This window comes from Marmota monax, unplaced genomic scaffold, assembly GCF_021218885.2.
Source record: "Marmota monax isolate L192 unplaced genomic scaffold, Marmota_monax_Labrador192_F-V1.1 WCK01_AAM20220418_F8-fsc00115, whole genome shotgun sequence".
NCBI classification, from domain to species: Eukaryota; Metazoa; Chordata; class Mammalia; order Rodentia; family Sciuridae; genus Marmota; species Marmota monax.
Window position 1 is genome coordinate 810952 of NW_026694419.1, and position 10081 is coordinate 821032.

Sequence of the window (10081 nt, forward strand, 5' to 3'; positions counted from 1 at the left end):
CAATGTTAAAAGTGTAACATATGTTTGATTAAATTAGCAGAAGCACTAAAAATGAACAAGTCCTAAAAAACATATGAAGAGAGAATAGGCAAGAATTTACTAAAAATAATGAAAGACAATCAATAGCATATGAATTATTTATGTTGAAGTCCTCGAATAATAACAAGAAAGCAAAGCAAAAAAACAAGCACAAAAAGATAAAGAAGAAATCTAAAAGAAGGCAGAGTAAAAGGAAGAAATACTGTCTTTGCATATTAATTCTGTTTTTTGATTTCTGAAACCACTCTATTAGAAACAAATATATCTATTACAGTCATGAAAGTAATTGGAATAAATATACAGAAAATATATTGTATTTGCATGTGCATTTTGTAAAATGGATAGGAAAATTTCCCCAATTTATGTTCATTCTAGATCTTCATATAATTAAATCAAGAATTGGAAGCAAATATTATTTTTTTTTTGCTACTGGCTATAATGAAGACATATGTGCAGCTATCGAAAAATTATACTATTAAATAATATCAATTTCTGAGAAGTAAAAATATTTCTCATGCTGGGAGAATAATATCATCCCATATATCAACCAAGTTTTCAGTTTACAAGGGACCCAGGCATAATATCCCTCTCTCTTCTCATTCAATATTAGAGGCAGAAAATAAACTCTGTAACTAACTTATCCTGGGTAATTCTAATGTCAAAAAGAACAAGCTAAAGTGACATTTTTTTGGCATGTGCATCTCTTGCTGGTGAGCTTATCAAGCTCAGCCACAGCAGGAATTTCTTCTTCCCTTCAATCACAACTAGTGGTTACTGTCTCTTCATTTTTAAATACATCTCTGGCCTTCACTGTGTTTAACCACCACAAATTCAGCAAATCATTAGCTCATAATTAGGATTTAACCTTTGCCAACAAAGACAAAACCTTGATAAAAGTTTTTTTTTTTTTTTTTTCGATTACTAAATCTACAAGTAATTTTGAATCCTTGTTATCTATATGGGAAAATTTAGAATTTATAGGGCATGTCAGTGAAATTCCACTTTTTCAGGTCAGTTTTATTATCATTTGACAGGATTATTGCAGCCACCATCTAACAGTTCCACATGCATGCATTATTACCTTTTCTGATCTGAGCAAAATTAATTGTTCAAAATTCAGTCTTGGACTGAGGCTTAAAAACTTGTAATTTCCCTATTACTTTTGAGGCAAAGTCCTGAATTCTTAAAATGAGTTAAATATACATGGTTGTTTGATCTTTGCTTCTTCAGTTCCAACTTACATTGAATTTTACATTGAACACCATGCTTCCCTCAGTAAAGTGCTAATTGCAATTCACTGGAATTGTCAAGCTTCCATCACTTCCTGGCATGTGCACAGCTTCTTTTCCTGAGGCTTGTCTTCTGATCTTCCCCCAGAGGTTGATTATGCCCTTCAAATATCTTCCCTCAGGAATCAATTTTATGTGTGTTGCAGCAATAAATTAAAACTGACTGTTGCATATCTTCTCCACAAGACTAGCTTTAATGAAGGAAGAGATCTTTATTCTATCCTTCATTCCCTTCATCATTAGTCATGTTCTGGTGTATTACAGGCACTTGGGCATTTATGGTATGGATGAAGACTAGAGATGCAGAAAGTAGTAAACTGTAAGGCTCCTGAGAGGCCAAGCTGCCTGCACGCTGTTAGAAATCCTGAGGGTGATAAAAAAAAATTTACACCAAGGAGTCAGGGAATGAGGAGCTCAGCATCTTGAGCTATTGTAAATACAAGACCTTTTCTTATTAAATGCTTTTCCCTGAAGCAAAGATTCAAGGTGTATTAAGAACTGTAAATATATGGCTTGCCTACCAGAATATAGTTTTAAATATTGGAGCAAGGCAACATTTGTTAAGGAATTAGTAACCAAGTTCCCATCTGTAATGTATGAGTAGATTACACAGAGTCTCTGGCTTGAGAGAAATGCAACCTGCATAAGCCATTCTCACTTGTTATTTTTTCTTATCTATCATGAGATAAACAAACCCTATAATATTAAGAATTTTCTAATAATTTTGACAATGGATTCTGCAGATTTAATATTTGTCGCATTAAGCATTTTATACTTAATATGTTAATGTTTTTCAATATTTTTGAGTAATAAAACTATCAAGTACATCTGGGCATTTCTCTTCAAGTTTCTTAAAGCAAAATGAAGCACTTGATAAAACAACTAATCAAAAAAAAAAAAATAGGCAAGAAACTCCCAGATACTTCTGGAGTACTAGGAGACTGTGGAATTGCTAAATGCAGAATTCCAAAGGTCGCAGGCAATAGTCAGTGTCTTATACACATTGATATATATATAAGCTAAAGCAATAAAATGTTTAGATTTAAAAATTTGGTCTCACTTTCTTTTTTTTTTCCTACCAGAAAACAAGTACAATGAGATCGATCACATTATGTTATATTCCTGAATGAACATGTTACAATAAATTTCACTATTATTTATAATTATAATGTACAAATAAAAGCCAACAACAACAAAAAACTTAAAAAAGTAAGTTGGGAAAACTCTGGTAATGATAGATTAAGGCTATTTTCAAATGTGTAATTTATTGAAAGTTGTAAACTCCATAGAAAAAATTTAGATTATTCAATTTATTTAATATTATTATTTATCTTATTTGAAATAATTCACTAATATGAATTTTAGAAAATAACAAATCAAGAATATTAAGTCCTTAGAAAATGTAATTATTACAGTTTTTGAAATTTTTTAGTCCTCCCCAGAGTATATGAAATTAATTCTAAATTAGGAAATCCCTCCCTCTGCCAGATACATTATATCTTTTATGAAAATATTCTTATAATTTGTGTTTATTATAATCCTATTCTAAGTATTGAAAGCTTACGAAAAATAATAATTTTCCTGGGCTTCAGTACCCATATTTTGTCATGTGAGAAAAATGATTTGGTCTTAGTTTGCCATATTTTAAGTGAGACAATAAGATATGGAACTAATTCAAGGACAGGATGTATGAATGATATGAGAGTAGTATGACAACCAGATCAGTTAGGGTATGCTAATGTTAAACTGGCAGAGATTATAGAAAGAACTATAAGAATATCTTCTATTACTGAAGAACTATATAATAGCATAGGAATAGATGGCTACATGTAGCTCCAAAATGGTAAGTCTGGTTAAATTCCTTCTTAAAGTTCAATGTAAAGAACTCTTCAATAGTTGATGCTACAGATTGGCTTTGTGCCTTCAGATGTGGTCTCTGCTATCATACTGCTGGGTCTGAATCCCCACATTCTGATTGGATTAGCTGTGGGACAGGCACATTTCTTGACATTTCTTTCATATTCATTAAGTTGTAAATGACAATATTACTCAATCAGGGTATTAGCATTTGAATAAATGAGATAATGCTTCTAAAAAATGTAAAAATATGTATCTTTCAGGAAATTGTTTCCTGAATGAAGAATATTGAATCATATGATGTTTAAAATAATCACAATTCAAATAATCTAGTACTGTTTGAGTAAATACTTTAAATAAAAGTATTGCCTTTGGTTAAATAGGAAATACATTAGTATTGGTTAAATATGGAAATACATTAGTCATTAACACACACAAATTTCAAGATGCTTACCATGTGAAATAGACAAGGTAGACTTTAATGGGTTTTACTAAATTGCCCTTTTTTATACATATGTATTGAGAAAACACAAAATGAAACAAAAGTATCCCAATATTCTTAATAATTACTTGTTAAATTACTGAATATCATAAAATAAACTGGGAGGGTAACAACTGTAAGTCTCTTTTTATCTCTAGTAGTATAATTTCTGTTATTTTTCTTTCTCTGTGAATCTTGAAACCATAGGCCAATAGTGCTGACAGTTAGGACCTGGACATTTTACATTGAAGTCAGTGTGAAGCTCAATAACCTTATTGAGAGAAAACAACCAGAAATAAATTGTTACAAAACCAATTTCCTAAAAGAAAAGCTATCAAGTTACTATGTAGCAAAGTAAACTCATATTGCCAGCAAACTTGTATCCCCGCTGAAAGTTAAGTTTGCTGTTTCTATACATTGTTTATCTACTTATCTCACTGAAAACTTGAGAACTAATACTTGATTCAATCTATTTAGTTTACTTTCCTGAAAAAATTAAAATTTACTATTTAAAAATTCTATTTATGAAATACAGTGTGCAAATATTTTTATATTGAAATTTCAGTCTCAAATTTTTGAAAAGACTCTAAAAACCAGGAGAGTATGTAGCAAGTACTCTATATATTTCTTGTGAAATATAATTTATAAATAAAGTAGGATTCTGCAGATCCTAAATATATTTACAATGTGTCACTTTCAGTTTATTCAAGCTGTTGTGGATTGGGAACATTTAGGCTGGCACATATTATTGGACATTGGACTAACTAAAGAAAAAAGTCTGAGTTTGTGTTCTCATTTTCTTCCCATTTGGGACTCACTGAGGTCTCAAGCAATCACATTATTTCCTGCACAGTCTTTTGAAAATCATCTCTTAGAAACAATTAGAAAATTATATAAAAGATGAATTTGTCCAGGCATTTCTTACCAGGAAATAAATGAGTAAAATTATAAATTCACATCCAGTGGTCTTACCTTTATGGAGTATCCATTGTTTCTAAGCATTTTAATGTAATTTTTGAAGAACTTTTATTTTCACCATAATAAATCTTCCCAATTGGTACATGTATATTTTAGTTGGTCAAATAATAATATTCTGCAAATGACACTATGTAAAACATTTTCTGAAGGTAAAATCAGAAAAGCTACAAATGTTTCAATAATCATCTTTGACAACAAAAAAGATAATTACAGTATAATATTGGGATAATGCCATTAATGTTAATAAGAATTTTATGTTTAAATTTTCATTGATTTGAAAATACATTCTTATTTAAAGCCCATGTTTTATTTTCTTATGATAACTGTTATTTTTTGCCTTTCATATAAATCAAGAATACTTAGACATTGGTAATATGATTGAACTCAGTAAATTAGAAAAAAACTTGTTTTTCATTTCTAACATCAGAAGAACAAAAAGAAAATATTGAGAAAATAATCAGGGCTTTTACATACCCACAAGCATATGTTTATAATTTACAGAAAAATTTGCTTTCATTTCATTGCTCATACAAATAGTAAATTAATTACCATGGCTAAAGAGATAATTCTGTGCATGGTTTTGGTTCTGAAATGTTCACTAAAGGCTTGTACTAAAGTTAGGTTGCCAGCTAGTAGTGCTGTTGGGAGTTGGTAGAGACTTTAGGAGGTGAAGTCTAGTGGACAGCAATTAGATCTTTAGGGCTTGACCTTGAAGGGTATATTGGGACTTTCTCTTTCCTTTCTGTATGCCATAAGGTAAGAAGTTTCCTCCATCAACTGGTCCTGCCATGATATTCTGCCTCACTATAAGCCCCCAAACAATATAGGTGACTTAACGTGGTCTAAAACATTTAGAACTGTGAGCCAAAAGCAATCTTTCCTCCCTTTAAGTTGACCCTCTCAGGCATTTGTCACAGCAACAGAAATCTGAGTAACATACTCAAATAATATATGCCAATATCTTTCTACTTCTAAAAGAAAAAAAATAATTATAAATGAGTGTGCATGTGTCAATGTATGTGTGTAATGAAGCTAATTTTTAGACTAAATTTTTTAAAAAAATCATTGTACTGAATTATCTATTCTTAGTCCCTTTTGCTGATCTTATTTTCTCCTTTGAATTTCACTGAACATTAGAAACACTTTTTTAAAAAATAAGGAGTTAGAAAGCCCTTGTTTCAACTACTGCTGAGATGGTTGATGGAGACATGTTTTATTTTAGAAGAAAATAATTTATCAGAAATAACATGCTGTGCTATGAGTTCTGTAAGGGCAGGGACATTATGTTATTCACAGTTTGTCTCTGTTTTCTTAAATTTATTTTCTTATTTTATTAACATATTCTGGGCTACAATTTCTAGGGAGGCTAGAATTATATCTTTTTTATATACCCTGTATCTCTACTCAATGGGTACCAAGCACTTATTTATCCATTAATTCATTCAACATATATTTGAGTGTCTATAAACACAAAGTATGTAGTTCAAAGACACAGGTCTCCTTCCCATTACATTTTAGAAGGTACAAAGACTATTTTTTTAAATGAATCCTGTATTTTCTCTTAGTAACAGTTTAACAGCCAAGTGAAGCTGACTTTATGGTGCATATGCTGTGGATGAGGAAACTGAAGCAGATAGTTCAAAGCTCACTGTGGTCACAGAGCAAGCTGGTGCTGAGCCACCAGAGCTCCTGTCTCAGGGACATCACCTCCAAGGCTTTCTTGATGCTGCTAAATTAATTTTCAACCCTTCTCTCTTTTATCTGAGAGATAATTCTTAATTTACATTCAAAGTGCTTAATGTATTAATAATATTAAAGTCTTCAGAAAGATGGAAACTTCTCTGGAGTACTTGGACAGAGATGGGCAAGGGAGCATGAGAGCAACAGTTGGTTTCACATCATTCTATGGTCTTCATGACTTGCCGTGAAACCTTAAACTCTACCTGTATTTACAAAGTCAACTAAAGAATATAAATTTTTAAATTGAATATGACCGTGCACCTAATTACACTAAAAGTTGAAAAACGATAGTTAATAATAGATGTCATACCTCCTGTAAAGATATCTCAGATCAAGTTATTTTGTATTAGGGTATTTTCCTAGTGGCTGAAGTTCTTTTAATTAATCTTTATTACTTTTGTTTATTACTGATGCTATTTTGCATTTCCATGATTGAACACTGTCTCAGTGTATCTCTATAAGCTTTGTTTGTTAGTGCTGTGATGGATTCTTTTTGAATTTTTTGAAAATTCTTCCATATTAGGATATTTCTTTTCCCACTTCTCTGCTCTAGCAACTTGTTTGTCTTTATACTTTCTATTTACCATTTAATGGTGGACTTGAGGACAAAATAAATGAATTTCCTTACAAATAAGGATTATATAAAATGTTACTGAAATCTACATACATTCTTGGTGAGAAAAAAGGAAGAATATCCTTTACACAACATGGGTCATTTACAGGAGAGTTTGTGCCTTTTTTTTTCTTTCATTTTACACTACATTTTCAGATGACTTATTGCTTCAACTTATTAGTATTTGTATTGGAAAATTGCTTATAAAAACTTCCAGAAAAATCTTGTTGAGTCTCATGCATTCATGCATGAATAGATAGTAGAGCACTGTATATGACAATTTATTTGCCTGTTAACACTTAAAAACAAAATAACAAAAAAAATTGGCAACTCTAAAATTATACATTTATATCATTATTGCATAGAAATAATATAGAAAACCTTGAATCTATTTACCTTTGTGTCATACAAGGCATTCATTGCCATAGAGAGACATTCTACCATTTATTGTGGTAGACTTCACATTTATTGTGTCATTAAAAGGTGATTTTAAGTAATGAGATATATCATTCATTTCTTGTTCATAATTTATAAAATAAAATTCTTATAAAATGAAAGAGAAAACTGAATTATTTTAAATATGACGAGAATAGCCTTAACTCTAGAGCCTGTTGAAACACCTACTTCACATATTAGTGACATGTAGAAAGATGATATTTATATGTATGTGTGAGTATGAGACACAATGATGGATATAAAGTTCAACTTTGTGTTTTTTATTGTGCACTCACTAGTGATCCTTACTATCTTTCATTTTATAAGTCCAATAATCTTCCAGTTCTGTCATATTAAGATTCTTAAGAAAAAATTAAATTTATTTTCAAGTTTGATCAAAACATATCATAATTTTAGAGTTTATGATCACATTAGGTGTTCATGAAAGATAAACAATTTTCTGAACTTACTTGCATCTAGGTAGTTACTTAACTGAATACGAAAATATGGGAATGAAATGAACTTCTTTCCTGACCTCACACTATTAAAATATCAAAGCATAATATTTCATAGCCTTTGCCTTTCTTTCATTACATCTAACTATAGGTTTTATTAACCATAAAACTATGTAACCCTTCTTAAAAGCTATCCATATAATCTCTTGGAACGATTGCTCTCATTTTATCATTTAAACAGTTCGTGGGATTTTATTGCTTCTCAGAAATATTCTTAGAATAATAGGGAAATTGAATACTCTTTTCTATTCAGCACCAAACTGCTAGTATACTATTTTTTTTGTACACAATTAAAGGAAATCATTCCACTTGGTCGGGTGCTTCTAAGAATCTCTTCTCAGCATCAACAGGGGCATCAGTAACATTAATTATGAATATTCAATTTCCAAAACACAATGAATATATCAAAATTTCAGTAGTTATAGTATATATAATATGTGATTATAATTATATGCATGTAATGAGAAATATTTTTTAGTTTTTATAATTTTTAGTTTTTAATAATGTTTTTAGTTTTAATAATTCTTATGTTGTATTACATCGAGAATACTTTATCACTTTGAGGAAAACAAATGATTATTTATTTGGTTTAAATTCATCAAACATTTCAGTAAATATCTTTGTCCTATGAATTAAAAGAAGCACATTCTTTTTCCATATTCTTAAAAACTCTAACTTGCTTTAATTGTGATCTGAACAAAGTGGTTTTTTATATAGAAATTCTCTTATCTGTACTTATATTCTCTTATCTTATCATGGTAAGCTTTCTCTTTTCATAAAAGATTGTGGAGTCCCTAGACTTCTCCAAAGATAATATACCTAAGATCAACTCAGAATTTTCATATGTTGTAAAAAAGGATACACATTTAAATGAACTCTTTCCTTCCTCCTTTTGTTTCCATAAATTTACTCAGTTCATTCCTCAGTAAATTAAATGAAAAATGAAAATGAAATTGAAATCAATTAATTTACAGAATTTTTGTTTTCTTTATTATACAGCATCAGTCAGAGCAAGATTGAAGTATCATTACTATAAAATTGGGGAATTAGTTGTGGATATCAGAAAGGCAATACAATTCTTGACTCTTACTGGTATAGGTTATAAAACTTTCAATATATAATGAAAAATCATAATAAATCTATATAGCCAATCCCAATAAAGCAAGAAGCATAAATAATGTACCATTTTTCTAGAAATACCTAACAAATTCATCCATTGTAGATATAAAAAGTAAAGCAACTCCTACATGATTGCTTTTTTGCAAATATTTCTACCATTAACTTATGTCATAATAACTATATGTGGACATGATATTATTCTCATTATGGGTTTGGGGTGGCTATCCTTTAAACTAATCCCTTTTTTATCTTGCTTCCAATTCCAAATTTCTCTATATTCTAGCATCTCATTTTATGTACTATGTTCCACTAATTCATAATCAACTTTTAGAAGACAGTTACACATATTTAACTTGCTTCCATATCTGAGAGATTTTTTACATGGATTATTATATACAAATAATTTATATTACTTATAAAAGACAATAGTGTAATATTTTATGCATTTTTTTTGTATTGGGATGCTTAATCACTGAGCCATATTTCCCTGCCCTTTTTATTTTTTGAGACAAGATCTTGCCAAATTGCTTAGGGCCTCCCTAAATTACTCAGGCTGGCTTTGAACTTGTGATCCTTCTGCCTTAGCTTCATGAGTTGCTAGGATTATTGGCATGTGCCAATTTTAAAAGACTGAGTGAACAAAATCTGGGAAAAACATCCAAATCAATTCTGTCATTTATAGGTAGTAGTGTTCTACTAAAAATAAATACTAGTCTCATGAGTTTATAGTTCTTATTACATAAATTATTCAAAGATAATTTGTCATTTTTAAAGTCATACTCATTTTTATCACTTTACTGAGATATGAGTTACCTGCAGAGAATTTATATTTTATATAAACCATGTAAGACTTGGACTTTGTTTTTATTTTTTGTTTTGGCAGCGGGGTACAGTACTGGGGATTGAACTCAGGGCACTCAACTAGTATGCCAAATCCCCAAGCCTATTTTGTATTTTATTTAGAGACAGGGTCTCACTGATTTGCTTAGCACCTCACTTTTGCTGAGGCTAGCTT